The sequence below is a fragment of the Neoarius graeffei genome, chromosome 14 (genome assembly GCF_027579695.1).
Source record: "Neoarius graeffei isolate fNeoGra1 chromosome 14, fNeoGra1.pri, whole genome shotgun sequence".
In the NCBI taxonomy this organism is placed as follows: Eukaryota; Metazoa; Chordata; class Actinopteri; order Siluriformes; family Ariidae; genus Neoarius; species Neoarius graeffei.
Genome location: NC_083582.1, coordinates 15,255,775 through 15,277,140, shown reverse-complemented (window position 1 = coordinate 15,277,140; position 21,366 = coordinate 15,255,775). Strand labels below are relative to the sequence as shown.

Sequence of the window (21,366 nt, the reverse complement as noted above, 5' to 3'; positions counted from 1 at the left end):
AGACTAGAAAATGTTGTGGGAGTTAAGGGAATGGCCCTCTCCTGGCTCAGGTCTTATCTAACTGATCATTATCAGTATGTTGATATAAATGGTGATATTTCTAGACGTACTGAGGTAAAGTTTGGTGTTCCACAAGGTTCTGTCTTGGGTCCACTGCTTTTTTCTCTATATATGTTACCTCTGGGTGATATTATTTGTAAACATTGTATTAGTTTCCACTGTTATGCTGATGACACACAGTTGTATGTCTCTGCAAAACCTGATGAGAGACACCAGCTTAATAGAACTGAGGAATGTGTTAAGGACATTAGACACTGGATGCCTATTAATTTCCTTCTGCTTAACTCTGATAAGACTGAAGTACTTGTGCTAGGACCACATACAGCTAGAAGTAAGTTTTCTGATTACACAGTGACTCTGGATGGCCTTTCTGTTTCTTCACGTGCAGCAGTAAAAGACCTCAGAGTGATTATTGACCCCAGTCTTTCATTCGAAACTCACATTGATAACATCACCTGGATAGCTTTCTTTCATCTCAGAAATATTGCAAAGATAAGAAATTTAATGTCATTGCGTGACGCAGAAAAACTAGTCCATGCTTTCGTTACCTCCAGGTTGGATTACTTTAATGCCTTACTGTCTGGATGTTCCAATAAGTGCATAAATAAGCTCCAGTTAGTTCAAAATGCAGCAGCAAGAGTCCTTACTAGAACTAGAAAATATGACCACATCACGCCTGTCTTATCCACACTGCATTGGCTCCCAATCAAATTTCGTATTGATTATAAAATACTACTATTGACCGTTAAAGCACTAAATGGTCTCGCACCACAGTATCTGAGTGAACTTCTGCTCCTCTATGACCCGCTATGCCTACTTAGATCAAAAGGTGCAGGCTATCTGCTGGTACCTCGTATAGTGAAAGCTACATCAGGGGGTAGAGCCTTTTCTTACAAAGCCCCAGAGTTATGGAACAGCCTTCCAAGTAATGTTCGGGAATCAGACACAGTCTCAGCATTTAAGTCTAGGCTGAAAACATATCTGTTTAGTCAAGCCTTTTGTTAATGGTGTTTATGAGGTAAAGGAGTAGATCTAGAGGGTCCTCAGACATAGAGTGTTTTGGTAAACTGGGATGTATGGATGCTGTCAGTCCCCACTCACTTGCTCACTCGAGTTTGTTGACGGTGTAGTGGCTGGCTGCTTTATGTCCCAGGGCTCACTCATGCCTGTGTTACCTTCTGGCTCTCTCCTTTTAGTTATGCTGTCATAGTTAGTTGCCGGAGTCCCTGCTTGTACTCGGTGCAATATGTATACTGCTCCTACTTATTCAGGTGACATTTGGCATACCTAACAACCTGTGTTTTCTTTCCCTCCCCTCCCCCACCCCAAATCTGTCCCTCTGAGTTACATGGAGTCAACAGGAAATCTTTTGGTGGAGAGGGTGGAGACCTTGACTGGCTATCGTAGCCTGCAGGGAATCGGCCGTCAGACTTTCTGTCGCATGTCCCAGACCCAGTGAAATGTCACTGAATTGTCTTGGCCAGCCCTAAGGGTCCCATCTGCATCTCATCATTGCTGAGGAGTGTGCTCCCATCACCCAATCAAGCATCCAGCCAGAGCAGGTCATGATATATTTTTTACCATATTAACATGCCATTGTTGTGTGTTATGCCTGATGTAAAGACACTCGTCTCTGCGAGCCTACCACACAGACTTAATACTTGTCATTTTTAGGGCATACCTAACAACATGTGTTTTCTTTCTCTCTCTCTTCACCCCCCCAATCTGTCCCTCTGAGTTACATGTTGGTCCTGGGATTGAGTTGCTGGCCTCTTTTGCCCCTCGGACCTGCTTGATCCATCCTGGTGCCCTGTGTCTGGTCGGAGTTTTATCGCACCGCTCCTGTGAAGGACGGCCCCATGAGGACAGTTGAGGGTTATACCTGAAGGATGCTCTGGACTCTTACAGTAATGCTTTTATGGCTGAGGACTACAGTTGTCTTGCTAACTTTAGGACTGCAGTTATCATGAACAGTTTTGCACTCAAGTTTCCATCAATGAAGAGTTATAACATCAACGAAACTGTCCTCATGTTAAAACTGTTAATATTATAATCAGGCTGTCTGTTGTTGCCCAAATGAGGATGGGTTCCCTTTTGAGTCTGGTTCCTCTCGAGGTTTCTTCCTCATGTCGTCTGAGGGAGTTTTTCCTTGCCACCGTCACCACAGGCTTGCTCATTGGGGATAGATTAGGGATAAATTAGCTCATGTTTTAAGTCGTTCAAATTCTGTAAAGCTGCTTTGTGACAATGTTTATTGTTAAAAGTGCTATACAAATAAACTTGACTTGACTTGATTTACACATGGCACCCACTCACGAATTGACTATTTTTTGGTCTCATTTGGACTTCTTTCAAAAATTAAAGGATGCTGGTATGATAGCATTGTCATTAGTGATCATGCAGCTGTATCATTAAACCTACATATACAGTAGATACATTTATCCATATCTCTAAGAGATGGAGCTTTCCTGTTGAGTTACTGCAGGATGCAAAGTTTATAAAATTTGCTGAAGAATGCATTAACAATTACTTTGAAATCAATTGTGACCAGACTGATGCTTGTGTTAGATGGGAGGCATTCAAAGCATATATCAGAGGGGAATTTATTAGCTTTACGAAATCTAAAGCGAAACAACAACGTATGGAGATGGAGAAAATTGAAAATCAAATTAGCCTGTTGGAACAGAAATTGTATAATAATTAGAGCCCACAGAAAGCAAAGGACTTACAAATTATTAGAGCCAAATATAACAAATTATCCATAGAAAAAGTTGCAAAAATATTTAATGTGGCTTAAACAGTCTTAGTATGATCAGGGAGAAAAATGTGGTAAACTGTTGGCTTGGTGACTTAAAAAAAAAGCAGTTAGACAGAGCAATCAACAGCATCAAGACGTCTGCAGGCGCTGTGGTTTCAGAACCAGTGGAGATCAGTAACTTTTTTAGCGATTTCTATGAGGCCTTGTATAGCATTTAGATGATTTACACAGTCAAAATTCTTTTTTAGATCAACTGAGGTTTCGGACTCTGTTAGAAAATGAGCGAAAGGAGTTGGATTGCAGTCTAACAACGAAGGAATTAGCAGAAGCCATCCAAAGTATGCAGAGTGGGAAAGCACCAGGACCGGACAGCTTTCCAACTGAATTTTACAAGAGATTTGGGGAGAAACTTCTGGTCCCATTATTGGACATGTATAAGGAATCCTATATAAAGGGAATACTCCCTCTGTCTTTGAGACTTGCGATAATAACTTTAATCCTGAAACCAAACAAACCACCAAACGAATGCTCCTCTTTCAGGCCTATTAGTTTGATGGGGTGTGACATTAAAATACTTTGCAAGGCCTTGGCCAGAAGAGTGGAGTCTTATCTACCCCATTTTGTTGACAATGATCAAAATGGCTTTGTCAAAAATAGACATGGATTTCATAATATTCGGCATGTTCTGAACATATTGTATGAAAAACACAATTCTAGAGATACAGCTGTGTTATCCTTAGATGCGCGTCAAGCCTTTGATAGGATCGAGTGGGGTTTCCTTTTTAACATGCTTCCACGGTTTGGAATTGGTGCTAATTTCCTGAGATGGATAAAGCTCTTGTATACAAGCCCAACTGCTGAAATATTGACCAATAATAATGTCTCTAAGCCATTTGCTCTCCATCAATCAACGAGACAAGGGTGTCCATTATCGCCTTTGCTATTTGTGTTGGCTATTGAGCCCTTGGCCATGGCCATAAGAGCTCATAAAGACATCACGAGTATAACTATTGGAGGATATGAGCATCGTATAGCTTTATATGCGGATGACATAATTCTGTTTTTAACAAACTTAAAAGATAGTATTCCCCAATTACTAAATTTGATAGAGACATTTGGAAACATATCAGGGTATGAAATAAATAATTAAAAATCTGCATTAATGTTTTTGAATGAAAATGAAAGACTGCAACCTATTATAGATACACCGTTCACAGCTACTATAGAAGGCTTTACATATTTGGGGATTAAAATCGGTCCTGATGTGAAACAAATAGTTTCTTTAAATGATGACCTCCTGTTGGATGGGGTGAGGGAGATGTTAAATCGCTGGACCAGGATGCCTATATCTATGATTGGTCACATAAACATAATTAAAATGTTGGTCTTACCAAAGTTTCTATATCTATTTCAATCACTTCCGCTTCCTTTACCCGAAATCTTTTTTCTTAACATTAATAATATACTGAATCAATTCATCTGGAATGGTAAAAAGGCCAGGCTACAATTAAAACTATTATATTTACCATATGAAAGAGGTGGGCTTCAGCTCCCCAATCTAAAACTCTATTACTGGGCCGCCCAGCTAAGGACAGCAATGTATTACTTTTCAGTAACTTTCCTTCCTGCTTGGGTGACTATAGAGGAGATGTCAACACTAGGGCTTCCTCTCAAGCTTTATTTATATTCAGCAAGTGTCAGAAGACTGGTTAAACAAACAAAAAATCCCTTTCTTTGAAATACCATTTCAGTGTGTTACTCTGCACACCAACAGGTTGGAGACACACCAGCATTATCACAGTTTACCCCAATATGGGGCAATAATTGTTTTACACTGGGGAGAGCAGATGGTGGATTTAGGATGTGGTTTAACAAAGGTGCTGCAAAATTTTTGGATTTATACGCAGAAGGTAGCTTGTTGCTGTGTGAGAAATATGATATTCCAAGAAAGCACTTCTTTAAATACCTCCAACTGAAACATTTTATTTTATCCACACATAAGCAATTGTCTGTGCCTCCACTATCTAAAATTGAGGACTTGACTCTATCCCACATGGAGGGCAGAGGACAATTGTCACTGTTCTATGATTTACTGTTACAACATTCAAAAGAGTCGTCTTCTAAAAAGCTGGAGGCATGGATAACTGATTTAAAGGAGGATATCCAGGAAATTGACTGGGAAAGGGCTTGTTTTAAGGCTCAGACCCAGTCAGTTAATACCAGATATAAGCTGCTACAATATAAGTGGTTAATGTGCACTTATCTTACACCTTGCAGGTTGAATCATATATACCCTAATGTACCTGATATTTGTGTGAAATGCAGAGAAGAAAAGGGTACATTAATTCATTGCTTGTGGGAATGTTCAAAGATACACCATCTCATCTCATTATCTCTAGCCGCTTTATCCTTCTACAGGGTCGCAGGCAAGCTGGAGCCTATCCCAGCTGACTACGGGCGAAAGGCAGGGTACACCCTGGACAAGTCACCAGGTCATCACAGGGCTGACACAAAGACACAGACAACCATTCACACTCACACCTACGGTCAATTTAGAGTCACCAGTTAACCTAACCTGCATGTCTTTGGACTGTGGGGGAAACCGGAGCACCCCCACGCGGACAACATGCAAACTCCACACAGAAAGGCCCTCGCCGGCCCCGGGGCTCGAACCCAGGACCTTCTTGCTGTGAGGTGACAGCGCTAACCACTACACCACCGTGCCACCCAAAGATACACCAATTCTGGAAAAATGTATTACATTGTATCAGTCTCATAGTTGGTAGGGAAGTCCCATTGCGAGCCAAAATACAGTGAAATTCATCCTCTGCATTTAACCCATCTGAAGCAGTGAACACATGCACACACACCCAGAGCAGTGGGCAGCCACTCACAGCACCTGGGGAGCAGTCAGGGGTTAGGTACCATGCTCAAGGGCACCTCAGCCCAAGGCCGCCCCACATCAACCTAAATGCATGTCTTTGGATTTTTAAGAGGAGCTACATTATCTAAAGGATAGCGGAACGTTGACTCTAAGCATTCAGTTGCCTGATCAAGTTCTGCAGGGGCTGACAGTGACCCAGTCAAAGTTGATAACTCTGGGAGATCATTTATAAAACTCTGTGCAGTAGTTGACATGAATGTATGCTTAATACAGTAGCGTGGTGAGGTGCATATATTATTACTCAGACATATTTTGAATGATATGAGATAATGATCTGAGATAACTTCAGACTGTAGAAGTGTGACTATATTTTCTATGTTTAACCCAAATATTAGTATTAGATCAAGAATGTGACTACCATTGTGGGTCGGTCCTATGACACTCTGATTAACCCCTACTGAATCTAAAATGGACACAAACTGTTTTCAAAGGGTCTTCTGGGTTATTGAAGTGAATATTAAAATCTCCGACAACTAAAGCTTTGTCTAAGGAAATAACCAGGTCTGAGATAAAATCTGCAAATTCAGAAAGACGCTCAGAATATGGCTCCAGGGGCCTGTAAATAATAAGTAATGGAATTACTTATTAATGGGTATACTTATTTTACTTATAAATAATGGGTAGACTTATTTTTCGAGGCTACATACATTATATGAGTATGAAGAACTTCAAATGTATTAAATTTATAACCAGGTTTTCATGGGCGGCACGGTGGTGTAGTGGTTAGCGCTGTCGCCTCACAGCAAGAAGGTCCTGGGTTCGAGCCCCAGGGCCGGCGAGGGCCTTTCTGTGTGGAGTTTGCATGTTCTCCCCGTGTCCGCGTGGGTTTCCTCCGGGTGCTCCGGTTTCCCCCACAGTCCAAAGACATGCAGGTTAGGTTAACTGGTGACTCTAAATTGACCGTAGGTGTGAATGTGAATGGTTGTCTGTGTCTATGTGTCAGCCCTGTGATGACCTGGCGACTTGTCCAGGGTGTACCCTGCCTTTCGCCCGTAGTCAGCTGGGATAGGCTCCAGCTTGCCTGCGACCCTGTAGAAGGATAAAGCGGCTAGAGATAATGAGATGAGATGAGAGGTTTTCATGTTACACCTAGATAATCATTATAAATAACCGCTATACCTCCTCCTCTGCCAGTTAGATGAGGCTGATGTATATAACTGTATCCAGGAGGACAAGCTTCATTTAATATTAATACTATATATTCATTTGGATTAATCCATGTTTCTGTTAAACATAGTACATTAAACTCCTGATCAGTAATAAGTTCATTAACAGTTAGCACTTTAGATGTAAGAGATCTAATATTTAATAGCCCCACCTTTAGATCAAAGGTGCTGGCATTGGCTGTACAGTCAGTATGATCTAATTTTATATTGATTCAGTTACTGGAACAAACTCTGAGTATTTCTACTTTTTTGTTTAGCTCGGGGAACAGACAGTCTCGATGTCATGGACCCTGAGTGACGACTCTGTGCAGCTAGCAGACAGTTGGTTTAGTCTGTTCGTCTGCTCCCTGGCCTTGGCTCTGGATTGTCAGAACTTAGCTAGACCTGTTCTGAGACTATGAGCTATGCTGCAAGAAATGAGAGCAGCACCTTCCCGAGCGGGATGGATACCATCCCGCCCTAACAGGCCAGCAGTGCCCTCAAAATTAGTCCAATTATCTATAAAGCCCACATTGTTTTCAGAGCACCACCTGGACAACCCCATAACCTGCTGTAAGCTTTATCACCACACCACATTGGGATGGGGCCAGAGCATACTGTACCATGTAGCGATGTCATCACTCTGCGATGTGGCTAATTTTGGAGGATGTAAACAAACCCACTGTTACTGGGAAACGCAAACTTGTAGAGCGAGCCACCCAGACCATGCTGGCAAGTGATGCTGGATGCCTGACAAGGCTGACAAGGAGTTATTTGGGTCTGCAGGTGCAGCTGCCGGGGCTTAGACTGCGCAGAGGTGCAGGCAGCATTTTTGTTTTGGGGGGCATCCCTACAAGCAGAGGAGCTGAAAATATCTGCAGCAGGGCCTCAATGCGGATGCCCCCAGGACAGTGCAAACAGTTCCTTGAGGGAAGCTCTGACTGGAGCCATGATGCTATTTCCAACAATTTCCCGGAGCCTGGGTGCAGGCCATTCATTAATCCTGGGAGCAGAGGATTTCTACTTGCCAAACAAGTGCTCCACTGAACAGAAATGGTGCTTACTTGCAAAAGTGGAAGCTTGCAGAGGAAGCAGCAAAGGTAGGCCGGTTAAAGCAGCTTAAATAAGGTGCTCTATGAGAGATTTGCCAATAGCATGGATAGAAGTGAATCAGCTGAGCTGACCACTGATGTGGGCTGGCTTGAGGTCAGCTGCAGTCAGTTGATGTAGCTGAGCTTGAGGGCTAAGCTTGACTTCGTGGCCTGCCAGAACTACGCTCTGCTCGATTTGCTGATTCAAAGCTTTTTGGACCTGTTCCTTCTTATGTACACCAGAACAACTGTAGATCTAGAAAATATTTCATCCTGTACTAGTCCTGTGTTCATCCAATTAAATGCTCTCTAAAATGGACACACCCCACCACCAGGGGCAAGTCTTGTTCTACAATAGTAGTAAAAACATGGTTCAAAGAACCCAATCCCAAGTTGTGGAAGTTCTGTGATATTTTGGAGCTTTACCTCCAAAGGCCCTGGAAACCTTGTGAGGGTACATGGCATCATGGACTCCATGAAATACCAGGATGTTTTAAATCAAATTCTGGCTGCCTCTGCCAGGAAGCTAAAACTGGGTCACCATTGGATCTTCCACCAGGACAATGATCTGAAGCACATGTCCAAATCAACACAAAAATGGTTCGCTGAGCACAGACTCAATCTTCTGCCATAGCCATCTCAATCACCTGACCTGAACCCCAGTGAAAACCTGAAGGGTAAGCTGAAGAGGAGAGAGCACAAGAGAGGGCAGAGGACCCTGGATGATCTGGAGAGGTTGTGTAAAGAGGAATGGTCTCAGATGCCCTGCTGTGTCTCCAACCTTATAAAATGTTATAGGAGAGACTCTGTGCTGTTTTACTGGCAAAGGAGGTTGCACAAAGTATTCAATGCAGGGATAGCAATAATAATAACATATGTTTTGTTAAATAATTTCTTGAGGGATTTTTTTCCCCTGAATAAATTTCACTTAAAGGTTGGATTTCTCTTTTTTTTTTCAGGGTGAGATGAAATTAACCCAAAAAGTGGCTTTTACTGATCTTTATGAGGGGTGCCAATAATTGTGGAAGGCACAGTATGTAACCAGTTCACAAAGCTGTCAAGTTTATTTCAACTGGGAACATTAGCTTATCAAAAATACTTTTGGCTGTTCAACAAGTGTCACCGACATATTTTAAAAGGAAACACGGTCAACACAAGGATCCATTCCAAAAAGGAAAGTCCTCTTTCCAAACCATGTATATTTGACCAGTTCATTACAGTTGTAACAGTTGCATGACTTGATTTTAACTCACCACTTGAATATGCAAGATAGCAAGTGGAAACATTAAAGAAAAATATTGGAGGATAAAAAAAAAATAACTGTACCACAGCACAGATTGGTTTGTCACACATGCCTACAACAGACTCTCACACGCATGCATGTAATGACTGACACCTGCCTCATATAAGGACACTGAGTACTCACTCCACGAAGTGCACCTTGCGAGTCACCATTACCGAGCCTTCTTATTGTGTTGTCCTCCTGGTTTCCTATTCTGTGTTATTGAGTCTGATGTTGTCTAGCCTTGTTTAGCCTGTTTGTGCCTTGCCCAACCCTTTGCCTGTTCTCTGGTTATGATTGCAGTCTGCTGTTGTGGATTGTAGGAGTGATTCTGTTGTAATAAGGACTCTCTTCTGCAGAAACAGCCACCTCCTATCTACAGTGGTCCTACTACAAGTAATTAACTTGAACCAAATATCAAGTGTTCAAAAATCAAGTCATGCAACTGTTACAACTGTAATGAAGTGGTCAAATATACATGGTTTGAAAAGAGAACTTTCCTTTTTGCAAAGGATCTTTGTATTGACCATGTTTCCTTTCAAAATATGTCAGTGACACTTGACAGCATACTTTGCCTGATCTTAACAAATGAGAAATCCCATCTGTATAACCATGGCACCTATGAAGGGGGGTTTAGCGACCATGCCATGATGTTTGCTTATGTAACCAGCAAGAAAAATCAGGTCACTAATCCTATATTTGTCATTTAGACAGTTACAGTAAACCTCCAGTAGGGGGCAGTGTTCCCCCTGCTAGTGTTGTTTTCCCCGTGAACCTAGGTCAGGTATCGCGTGAAGTCTGCACCTGCGAGCAGATGCCATTTTTCTCTCAAACATGAGGCAGACAGCAGCAGAGTAGACCATACTGAGAGTCGGTAGCAGAAAAAAAAAACAAAGAAAACACGAGGCAAAGTGTAGCAGATAGCCGTGGATAAAGGCAGAAAAGTCCGCAGGCAGACCCAGTGGTCACAGGCGAATCCAGGTTTCATCCTGATAAGCTGTGAGCTGAGGAGAAAAACCCCCTTTGTGAAAGTAAATGCTTGAGACTCCGGTTGGGTTTTTTTTGCTAGTCTGATCTACTGTCTGAGAAAAAGAGAGAAATGATTAAGATGGCGAGCCCAGCCCAGCGATTCTGAGAGAGAGAGAGAGAGAGAGAGAGAGTGGGAGATGCAGTGTGGCCAGCTGCAGAACCTACCTTGACAACTCCAGATCATCTGAATCTCACACTCTGAGAACAGATAAGACACACACAATCCTCACCTACCCGGGTAGTAGTTTATAGGAATTGAGGACAAAGAAACTGAATGGACATTGATACACTGAACACATACACACACATTGGATCTTTCTTCTTGAACTGAACCTACCAGAATATCGAGCAGGAGAGCTCGAGTTCTGTGGACTCTTTTTTTTTTGTGGTGCCTTATTTTGGTAAATAAAAATACAGCCAAGCTGTTGATGTTATTATTTGTTTTGCATTTATATTAAAATATCACCTGTTCAAATGCCAACATCCACTCCTTGTGAGTCACTTCCTGGTGCAACTCCTACCGGACCTAGAGCGATGTGAGTATCTCTTTAACCTCAAAGTCAAGACTAAAGGTGCTACACAAAAACTTGGCGAGCCAGCCAGGAGGAGTTGATGGTTGAACAGTTGAAATTTTCTTTTGCATTTGATGAAAAAAGTGATCTTCATATTTAGAAAACTGTATTTGTTGTAAATGACTGTGGCAGCGGGGGCATGGTCAAGTGCCGGTCTGTGACAGGAGGGCGGAGTCAGGGAAGGTAAGTGGCAGAATCACTACACCTGACGGCAATTAACCTGTGTTTGTGTGTGTCTTCCCAGTGACCGCGCACTATTTAAGGAGGGAGAGCGAGAGCAGAGGAGCTCATCCCGAAACCAGATGCCGGTTGTGTGTGTGTGTGTCTGTATTAACCGTATTGTTTTCACTGAAAAGTGTGACAATAAAAGCTGTAGTGTACAAACCTGATCTCTGTCCTGCCGTCCTCTGTGCTCCACCCTTAGTGGGAACTGTTACAGTGGTGCCGAAACCCGGGAAGTGGAGCACCAGCCGATCAGCCCCATGGAGTCCTCCCCGTTCGCCAACCTGGTCCATGCCCTCGCCACGGCCCAGCAAAGCCAGCACCAGGCACTCGTCACCCTCCGAAAGGAACAAGACCGATGCTTCGAGGCCCTGGTGCTGGCCCAGCAAGAAGAGTGAGAGCGTCGGCAGGGTCCACCAGCGCTCCTACTGCGGGCCCGTCTCCCCTCACCATCACCAAGATGGGCCCGCAGGATGACCCCGAGGCGTTCATCACATTCTTCGAACACCTCGCAGAAGCCTCGGGGTGGCCGATGGAGCAGCGCGCGGTGCGCCTCCTCCCCCTGCTAATGGGAGAGGCACAGCTGGTCGCGCTACAGCTCCCTGCCAACTGCTGGCTGGTCTACGCGGACCTCCGCCGGGCCGTAATCCAGTGCGTGGGGCGCACCCCAGAACAGCAGCGCCAGCGCTTCCGTGCGTTGCGCTTGGAGGAAGTCAGCCGGCCGTTCGCGTTTGGCCAGCAGCTCCGGGACGCCTGCTGGCAGTGGTTGAGGGCCGACAACCGCGACGCCGAGGGAATCATCGACCAGGTGGTGCTGGAACAATTCAACGCTCGCTTGCCAGCAGGAACCGCGGAGTGGGTCCAGTGCCACTGCCTGGCGTCGCTGAATCAGGCAGTCGAGCTGGCGGAGGACCATTTGGTGGCTGTCCCGGCGGCAGGACAGCAGACGGCATCTTCTCTTCTCTCCTCTTCTCTCTCTCTCTCTCCCCCTCCTCCTGTGTCCCGTCCTCGCCCCATTCCCCCACCGCGGAGGCGGGGGCCAGCACCACCCCAGCCGGCCCGCCGCACCTGCGGTGCCCTCCCATTTCTCCCTTCTGTGTCTGTCTCTCCCCCCCTCAGGTGAGTGAGCCCCAGAACACCGGTGCAGAGGGAAAGCCCGGGCCGGTTTGCTGGCGCTGCTTGGAGCCGGGCCACCTTCAACAGCAGTGCACGGTGATGGAAGTGGGCACGGTGGTTCGGATCCCTGACGCGCCAGAGGCCGCCCTCGATCGGGCCGGAGCGTATCGCATACCAGTGAGTATCCAAGGGGATACATATCAGGCGTTGGTGGATTCTGGCTGTAATCAGACCTCAATTCACCTGGTGCAACACGAGGCATTGGGGGGAGCACAGGGGGTGAAGGTGTTGTGTGTGCACGGGGATGTTCACAGCTACCCTTTGGTGTCGGTCCACATTTTTTTCAGACGGGAAAAGTTATAGTGAAGGCGGCGGTTAATCCTCGCCTTGCCCGCTCTTTAATTTTGGGGACTGATTGGCTGGGATTTCGGGATTTAATGACGCACTTAGTCAAGAGTGGGTCCTGCCATTTAACAGGGGGAGGTCCCGGTGTCGCTTTGGTGGGAGCAGCTGTCACAGAGCTGTCTACGTCATCTCCGCGTCAGAGTGAGGAGCCGCCGGCCCCTCCTCTCTCTCTTGGGGAATCCCTCGCAGATTTCCCATTAGAGCAATCGCGAGACGAGACTCTGCGACATGCGTTTGACCAAGTGAGAGTAATCGATGATCAAACGCTCCAGCCGAACACCACCCTGTCCTTCCCTTACTTCACGATTATGAAGGATAGGTTATACCGAGTGACGCAGGACACTCAAACTAAAGAGCGAGTCACACAGCTTTTAATTCCGAAGAGCCGCCAGGAATTGGTATTCCAGGCGGCTCACTTTAATCCCATGGATGGACACTGAGGGCAGGATAAGACACTAGCCCGAATAATGGCCTGATTCTATTGGCCGGGGATTCGCGGCGATGTTCGTAGGTGGTGTACGGCATGCCGCAAATGCCAGTTAGTAAATCCAGCGGCCATTCCAAAAGCATCTTTGCGCCCTCTTCCATTGATCGAGACCCCGTTTGAGAGAATTGGGATGGATCTCGTCGGGCCATTAGATCGGTCAGCACAGGGGTACCACTTTATATTAGTTCTGGTGGACTATGCAACGCGATACCCAGAAGCGGTGCCTCTGTGCAATATCTCAGCACACAGTATTGCAGAGGCATTCTTCCACGTCATCTCCCGAGTCAGAATCTCGAAAGAGATTCTGACTGATCAAGGCACTACATTTATGTCACGGACACTGCGCGAACTGTATGGGTTATTGGGGATTAAGCTGATCCGCACCAGTGTGTATCACCCACAAACGGACAGTTTAGTGGAACGGTTCAATTGCACCATCAAAAATATCATTAAAAAATTCATAAGTGAGGACACACGTAATTGGGATCAGTGGCTCGAGCCCTTGTTGTTCTCAGTGCGAGAGGTTCCCCAAGCCTCCACGGGGTTCTCCCCGTTCGAATTATTATATGGGCGTAAGCTGCGCGGCATCCTAGACGTGCTGCGGGAAAATTGGGAGGAGGGACCTTCACAAAGCAAGAACGAAATTCAATACGTTATGGACCTGCGCGCAAAACTCCACACACTCACCCACCTAACCCAGGAGAATTTGCGGCAGGCCCAGGAACGGCAAGCCCGCCTGTACAACAAGGGTACGCGCCTGAGGGAGTTCACACAGGGAGATAAAGTACTCGTACTGCTGCCCACGTCGAGCTCCAAATTGATCGCCAAGTGGCAAGGACCTTTTGAGGTCACACGGCAAGTTGGGGACGTCGACTATGAGGTGAGGCGAACGGACAGGGGTGGGGCGCTGCAGATTTACCACCTCAATCTCCTTAAACTCTGGAACGAGGAGGTCCCCATGGCATTGGTGTCGGTGGTTCCAGAGAAGGCAGAGCTGGGGCCGGAGGTTCAAAAAGGGACATTGGCATCACGTACCTCTCATAGAGCACCACATAGAGACGCCCCCGGGGGTAGTAGTGCGTAGCCGCCCTTACAGACTACCCAAACACAACAAAAAGGTGGTTCGGGAAGAACTTGAGACCATGCTCGAAATGGGCATCGTCGAGGAGTCCCACAGTGACTGGAGCAGCCTGGTGGTCTTGGTACCCAAGGCCGATGGGTCGGTCCGGTTCTGTGTGGACTACAGAAAAGTCAATGAGGTGTCTAAATTCGATGCGTACCCAATGCCTCATATTGATGAGTTGCTCGATCGACTCGGCACTGCTCGCTTTTATTCGACACTGGATTTGACGAAGGGATATTGGCAGATCCCCTTGATTCCCCTATCCCGAGAAAAAATGGCCTTTTCCACACCGTTTGGTTTACACCAATTCGTCACCCTTCCGTTTGGGCTGTTTGGGGCGCCCGCTATGTTTCAGCGGCTGATGGACAGAGTCCTCCGCCCCCACGCCAAGTATGCGGCTGGGTATCTAGATGATATCATCATCTATAGTAATGACTGGCCGAGGCACCTTGAACATCTGAGGGCCGTCCTTAGGTCGCTGAGGTGAGTGGGGCTCACAGCCAACCCAAAGAAGTGTGTGATTGGGCGGGTGGAAGTACGGTATCTGGGCTTCCACTTGGGCAAGGGGCAGGTGCATCCCCAAATTAATAAGATGGCAGCGATTGCGGCCTGCCGAGGCCCAAGACCAAAAAGGGGGTGAGACAGTTCCTGGGGCTGGCTGGCTATTACTGTAGGTTTATACCTAATTATTCGGACGTCACCAGCCCATTGACTGATCTCACTAAAAAGGGGGCCCCAGATCCGGTCCAGTGGACGGAGCAATGCCAGCGGGCTTTTTCAGAGGTAAAGGCTGCACTGTGTGGGGGGCCACTTTCACACTCCCCTGACTTTTCTCTCCCCTTTGTGTTGCAGACCGATGCGTCGGACAGAGGGCTGGGGGCAGTTTTGTCCCAGGAGGTGGAGGGGGAGGACCGCCCCGTCCTCTACATCAGTAGGAAGCTGTCAGTGCATGAGGGGTGCTACAGCACCATTGAAACGGAGTGTCTGGCAATCAAGTGGGCAGTCCTTGCCCTCCGTTACTACCTCCTGGGGCACCCTTTCACCCTCTGTTCGGACCACGCGCCCATCCAGTGGCTCCACCGCATGGATCACCCATTGGTACCGTCGGAGGCAGGCCAATGTGCCCGCATTGACGCGGCAAGCACGCGGTATAGATGCGGTACGTACCGCATCTGTTTTGAACTGAGCTGCAATGTACCCAAACGACCACCAGGTAGCACTTGGGAGCACTCGCCCCAGATAGCAGAATCCTCCGGCCCCCCTCTACTCGCGGGGTAGCCTATTTGCATATGAATAGCAGCGAAACTGCTGCATCAATGGGTAGCCTATTTGCATATGAATAGCAGCAAAACCGCGCGTGGTCCGAGAATTGCCTGGCTTGCCTCGAATTTCCTCACTCAGTATTGGATGAAAACACTACTTTTAAACCAAAGAAATCACTCGTGATTGGTTGGCAGATGCCACTAGGCCTAGGCTATTGGTTACCCTGGGTCATCATAACCACAACCTATATATATATATATATATATATATATATATATATATATATATATATACGGTATATATATATCTGTTGTGGTTATGATTAGCTATGATGCTGTATATTCATGTCATTGTTATCCTATCAATGACCCCACATTTATTGAGGAAGGAAAATTTGCAAGGAACGTTGTATCAAACAAGAGCTTTATTTTCAAAATCAGAGTAAGTACAAGACGTTAAAAAATAAACAAAATGGCAGCATTCAGTCAAAGACAAACAGTAGTTGCCTATACATTCTCTAGTGCAAGAGAGATGTGCAGGATACAAAACTAAACAAAAGCAAATAAGCACCGTATTTTAGTCCTACAGCTCCATGAAGTGCATGCTTGCGGTCTCTGAGCTGTGGGGCGCAGGTGGCATCGGACTGACATGCAGTCGTCTGTGGTGGGTTGCCCTGTACTTTGGATCTGCCTCAAGCCTTGATTGCAGCGTAGCACATATGGCCCTTTTCCACTACCCTTTTTCAGCTCACTTCAGCTCGCTTCAGCTCACTTCAGCCCGACACGGCTTGCATTTCGACTACCTTAAAACAGCACGACTCAGCTCGCTTCAGCCCTGCTTAGCCCCCAAAACTCGCACGGTTTTGGAGTGGGGCTGAAGTGAGCCAAACCGAGCTGAGTGAGGCTGGGGGCGTGAGCAGACACTCCCCTGTGCACTGATTGGTGAGGAGGAGTGTCCTCACACGCCCCGCGAGCACGCTGAGATCTGTAAACCCGGAAGAAGGAGAATTACGAATTACGAGAATTTCTGAAGCCTTATGTGCCTCGTCTCATCTATACGCTCTTGCCAGTATCTGTTGGCGTTGTCGGTGACAACAAGCCACAGCACCAAGACCAGCAACACTAACGACACCATGTCCTCCATGTTTATTGTTTACTATCCGGGCTGTGAGACTATCGCTTAAAAGATCACTGATGTCACTGTTTGCGCTGCTTAACGACATCACGTGACGTCCACCCACTTTCGCTAACTCCACCCAATGTGTCCACCCACTTCCAGCCAGCACGGTTCAGCGCGGTTGTAGTCGAAATGCAACTCCAACAGCCCCGCTCAGCTCGACTCAGCCCAACTCAGCACGGCACGGCTCAGCCGCGTTTGTAGTGGAAAAGCGGCAATAGTTCGCTCCGGGTTACGGGACGGCGGAGGCTTAACTATCCACCCAGACACCCCATCCACCACCCCATTTTCCTCATCCGACATCAGGTCTACGGTAGCACACTGCCATACATCCATCTCGTCCATAGCAAGGACACCTCGTCTCGCGTCAAACAGCTGTAAAAACGATCGATAAAGAGAATAAGTACTGAGCAATGCACTGCATATGGACACAACACATGAAAAACACTGAAAAAAAAAGTCACATTGACCAAAACTGAAAAATCTTACCCTCTTTCTTCTGGAGCGACTACGAGCCGGCTACTTCATTGCTTCCACCTGCAACGAAAGATCAGGCTTCTGGTACCTGTAGCTCCTGCGTAAGGTTTTGTAATATGTCTTGCAGGCAGCTAGAAAAACAAATGAGAGTACGATTAACAACGTAGCAGTAGGCTAAGCTTAATAAGGGAAAGGAAGAAGGGAAGTGTAGACAGCAGAGAAAGGACAGTATAGGCTACCATAATATTTAGTGAAATAGTTGTTACTTACACACAATGTTGTCTTTGTCAGCATCATGAAGATTTGGATTTGTCGGCAAAGCCCGCACTAAATAGCTTGTCACGGCTTCGTTATGAGGCAAAGTTAGTCTGTGAAAACAAGATGGCTACAGTTAGGATCAGGCTAGGATCTGCATCTATTAACGTATCTCATACAGAATGAAAGCATATTCTTTAAATCTTACCCTTGCGCCGGCTCGTATCGCCTAGTGTTTGTCTCCGAGTTGTGAAGACGGCGTACTGTTTCCTGTGAAAAGAACAAAACAACGTTTTTAAGTCACTTGTCCCTCATAGCTAGCTACTGGCTACTTTTAGCTTGGGCTAGCTGCTATGCTTACTTTTACCGGTAGGCTATTTAGCTTAGCTAGCAGACACTGGACAAATTCTTACCGCAATCATGGGACTCTGCACCCATCTTTTCTTCCTGGAGTTTGCGTTTTCCCCAAAGTTACATCCCTCCAAAGCAGTCAATCTGTCTTCCACGGTGTTGAATCTGTCGTCCATAGAGTTGAATCTGTCAGTTACGAACGTAGTCAGCTCTGCAATCTGACGAGACAACCCACTGAGAGCAGACAGCAGTTTTCTCTCAACGGTCTGCGGACTTCCCGACACAGGTCCATCGCGTCCATACACAGGAGTCGATGGAGAGTAGAACGCGAGGCGCCGTCCAGCCATTGAAGATCACCAAGCAGCAAAAATCCCAGAAACCAAGAGAAAGTTCCGGAGCACATGAAAACTAAGGTACCTGGTAAGCTACGGTACACCTGTTTATACTGTATGAGCCACGCCCATGACCGCCTGGTCCTGGTCCAATCACATGCGAGGTTATTGTTATATGGTACATGCTCGCATGTTTGTGATATAAACCATTTTGGATATTTTTGAATATAGAAGTATGAAGTTCCTGCTTACTGACTGAATTAAACAATTCAATTATAAGTAATTTCAAGATTCCCCTGAAATAAACACAGAGGCCACAGATTAGGCTTCTTTTAACAGCAGTTTGAGATGCATATGATTTTTTTAAACTATAGTTTCACAATCTTTTCATACTCAAATGGTCATGTTAACGATGGCCTATTCACAGTGTTCAAACTATGCCGATATTTTCGGGGGGTCCCTTTTTTCCCTTGGGGGGGGGGGGGTGCTTGTGCTTGCGCTTGTCTCAGAGTGCGAATCTCCAAACACATGAGAAGCCTATCTTACGCACATATCACGCGGACTCCACACCTCCACACACGCATTGCGTCTGAAGTCATAACTCATCAGGGGAAATCATGTCCGCATTGGCATGTTCAAAAAACAACCTCGCATCAACAATGATATCAATGGGAACATTACCAATGGTAACAATGGGAAAATTCTGGGGACACAAACTAGTAGAAAGGAAGTGTGTTGGCACTGTTGGCACACTTCCTTTCTACTAGTTTGTGTCCCCAACTTGGCAGCAGCAGTCGTTGTCATATCGGTTTATTTTATTTTTGATGTGAACACAACACTTCGGATATGCAAATGCTTCCCGTTACACACGATTGCTATGTCAATAAACATCATTTTGCCAATATTTTAGAGACCCCCCCAACATTTCCCAAATCAAGTTTTCAAGGGATCTCATGTCTGTTTCAGGGGATCTCGGATCCCCTGAGTACCCCCGTAGTTCGAACGGTGCCTATTCACTCTGCCATGGACATATTCATGCACTGACTGTGGTCATTTGACTGGTCTCATACTAAAATGGCCATGCTAATGATGGCCTATTGAGGTATTTCACCTGACGTCACAGGGTCACGTGACGCCCCGGTGTCCACCATTTTGGACGGCAAGCTAGCTAATGTCAACAACAGTAGCTGGTATGTTACTGTAGCAATATTTACGTTCAGTCATTTGGATGACTGTTAAAACCTTTCAGTCTCAAGTTTTTCCTTTATTGGATTTACTAGTTTACTGAGCTAGCGCGCGATGGCTCCCGGCCCGGCCGGAGAGCGCGCGATGGCTCCCGGCCCGGCCGGAGAGCGAGCGATGGCTCCCGGCCCGGCCGGAGAGCGAGCGATGGCTCCCGGCCCGGCCGGAGAGCGAGCGATGGCTCCCGGCCCGGCCGGAGAGCGAGCGATGGCTCCCGGCCCGGCCGGAGAGCGAGCGATGGCTCCCGGCCCGGCCGGAGAGCGAGCGATGGCTCCCGGCCCGGCCGGAGAGCGAGCGATGGCTCGCGGCCCGGCCGGAGAGCGAGCGATGGCTCGCGGCCCGGCCGGAGAGCGCGCGATGGCTCCCGGCCCGGCCGGAGAGCGCGCGATGGCTCCCGGTTTGGCCGAGCGCGCTAGCTCAGTAAACTAGTAAATCCAGTAAAGGAAAAACTTGAGACTGAAAGGTTTTAACAGTCATCCAAATGACTGAACGTAAATATTGCTACAGTAACATACCAGCTACTATGTTGTTGACATTAGCTAGTGCTAACAGCTAGCTGCTAGTACACTGCTACAACACAGACACCGACCCTAATAATACAGTTCTTAGTCATTGCCTGGTAACAGCAAATTTATAACGGGCCATGTCTCAACAGACTAAGAAGTTATTTCAATGACATTTAATAACATTTTGTTTATCCTGAGGACCGAAAGTAAATGAAAATGTGAACAAACCTTAGCTGTAATAAGATGGCGACCACCGGCTCCAGGGACGACCCGCTGATGTAGGCATGTTACCCAGCCTGACAAAATATTTGTAGGCATCCAAACTCTTATACGCTTTCAGATCAATACCTGTGTATGGCGATGGGTTTTTAACGACATAGGTATACAGATCATGTGGGCCGAAGTCAGGTAAAGACGAGGGCTTTGTGTACTTCCGTACGTCAGTGAACAATCCTGGTGGAAGCAGGTAAACGTCGTTCTCTAAGCCTGCTAACCTCAATTTTTGCAAATACCTCTCCCTCTGCTCGCCCTGTAAATGCCCTACATCACTGGATAGTGAAGGTGTTTTCTGCATCTCGCTCCTTTTTCTTTTGTTTTTCGTTTGTCGCCTTCCTCGCATTCAAACTGATTCGAGCCGTGCCGTCCAAAATGGCAGCATCACATGACTTGGTCACGTGAGTGAAATACCTCAATTCACTCTGACATGGACATATTCATGCACTGAGTATGGTCGTTTGAGGTGTCGAATGTGGGCATTTGCATGCATTGTAATTTATTGCATGGATATGAATTTAAATGTGTGTTTTACATTTGCATAGGATGAGTATGTGACTGAAGAGGGGGAAAGCCTTGCTGAGGAGCAGAGTGAAGCCTGTCCAGACATACAAGATGGAGAGGGGCATGGAAGTGATCAGTCCAGAAGTGAAAAACCAGAAGACTTGATGAAATTTCTGGCCATGATGCTTTTGTCATGGCAATCAGCCTTCAAGATTTCTGATAACGCCATCACATCGCTTCTTCTGTGCATCAAACAGTTTGTGTGGATACTTGGAAATGTTCTCTGTGTTAATTCCCTCACTGCCTTTTCCAGCAATATTCCAGCAATATACAGGTTTTGTACTGTTGCTATTATTGATAGACATATACCCTTGGCTGCTACTTTCACAGTACACTGTTGAAACACATTATTGTTGCATTCATGTCTTTGTTATTTTTAGTACTAGTAAAAGTTTTTCATCTCACTGTGTACTATATATGGCTTAAATGACAATAAACCTTCTTGACTTGACTTGTGTGCAGCAACTCAGTTTTAAAAAGCTTACAATTCTACAATTCTTACAGTTAAGTTAATACCTTTTAGTAAAATGTTACCTGGGAACTCCCCCTGCTATCCTGATTTGCATTTGTATAGCCTTCCCTAGGCTTAGGGGAAGGGGGGTCATGGGGGACAACTGCCAAAGCAAGTTACACGTCCATTTCCGACAATTCATGGCAGTTTTCAGTGTTGCCTGCAAATTGCTGTAAATTGTC

At 46.3% G+C, this 21,366-nt stretch overlaps 1 long non-coding RNA gene across 1 annotated transcript; it reads right to left on the bottom strand.

Moving 5' to 3' along the window:
• Positions 1-17,440: 17,440 nt before the first annotated feature.
• On the bottom strand, positions 17,441-17,904 carry LOC132897485 (uncharacterized). Its single transcript, XR_009656328.1, has 3 exons — positions 17,819-17,904; positions 17,614-17,675; positions 17,441-17,518 (listed from the first exon to the last, which is right to left on the bottom strand). It is a non-coding gene; the product is annotated as an uncharacterized LOC132897485 (long non-coding RNA).
• Between the last annotated feature and the right edge of the window lie 3,462 nt (positions 17,905-21,366).